Here is a 1,303-nt window from a genome sequence, read left to right as displayed (position 1 = left end):
TCAAGAGTTTATTGTATTTTTTCTTTGAAGTTGAAGTTGATTGAAAAAAATCTTGACAACAAAGCCCTGGTGGTGGTGAGCGAATCATGCAAGAGTATGCAAGAACTAAATGCTGGACAGATGCAACCAGAAGACAGATGATAAACATCCTTACAGCTGCAATGACAGAAGCACATGTGTAAGAATCATACACTGAGGCTATAAAGAAACATTTTGTTTTGAATAGTTTTTCATTATTTTTTCAAACGTCAGTTTAGTGACTCATTGTTTGATCAGATCATCAGATCATCCCCTCCTAAAAGCGTCAGAGTGATGCATGCTCAGGGGATCGTTGCCTTATTTCCTTATCTGGAAGATCCATTTTCAAAACATGGATATGTAAGTAAAAGGGTCTTAGCAACATTAAGCATATATATTTACCTTCAAAGATGTTTATGGAATGGTAAGTCTGCTTGTATTTATTGACATAGGAGCATTACTATGATCCAGACAGCGGTTCAGGATACCTTGCATGGCATTTAAAGACCATTCAAAGAAAAACTGCAGAGGAAAGAGGTGCCTCAGGTAGCAAATCTCCCAAAAGTAAGTTTTCTCAATAGTGAGTATATGTAAAGTAATATAAAATCTGTGGCTGGGAGTTAGAAACCTTTTTCTTTTTTAGGTGGTGGACCAGGCCATGGTCACTCCAGGGTTTTCACTGCTGACAAAGTGCTGTCAGATGAGGAAGTGGAAGCAGCTATTGCTGTTTTGAAACACTCTGCTGATGATGACACGGTCCGTGAGAAGATGAAGGTGACCTTCCATTACCGTCATTCAATGATCAATGATGAAAAGAAAGCAACAAATGTCTTCTGTCTTTCCACGGTTTCTGGACACACCAGGACTGGTAAGACAGCTTTATCTCTTACACTACTAAAATATTCAGTGGCAACAATGTGTGTCCTGTAACCTGTGTATTACCAGTTTGAACCACAATTCTTTCTCAACGGTTTTCCCCTTGGCCAAGACACTTCACCTGGCTTGCCTGCTGGTGGTGTTCAGAAAGTATGGTGGCACATGGCAGCATTGCTTATGTCAGTCTTCCCTTGTGCAACTGTGGCTACAATGTAGCTCACCACCATCAGCATGTGAATGACTAAATGTGGTGTAAATCACTTTGGGGTCCTCTGGACTTCATAAAGCACTATACAAGTACAGGCCATTTACTGTCTTATCACTGTGTGAAATGCTTTTATTTATGCATTTCAGGTAGAACAAGATTTCAGTTTGGTGAAGGCACTGCCAACAAATTTTTGGAGAAGTG

General features: G+C 40.0%; 1 long non-coding RNA gene across 1 annotated transcript; it reads left to right on the top strand.

The window, feature by feature from the left end:
- Positions 1 to 264: 264 nt before the first annotated feature.
- LOC107838221 (uncharacterized) lies at positions 265 to 1,303 on the top strand. The gene is made up of 3 exons (XR_001664288.1): positions 265 to 582; positions 662 to 886; positions 1,249 to 1,303. It is a non-coding gene; the product is annotated as an uncharacterized LOC107838221 (long non-coding RNA).

This window comes from Poecilia formosa, unplaced genomic scaffold (assembly GCF_000485575.1).
Source record: "Poecilia formosa unplaced genomic scaffold, Poecilia_formosa-5.1.2 Scaffold224, whole genome shotgun sequence".
NCBI classification, from domain to species: Eukaryota; Metazoa; Chordata; class Actinopteri; order Cyprinodontiformes; family Poeciliidae; genus Poecilia; species Poecilia formosa.
Note: the sequence above shows the minus strand (reverse complement) of the source record. Positions and strands in the feature narration are given on the sequence as shown.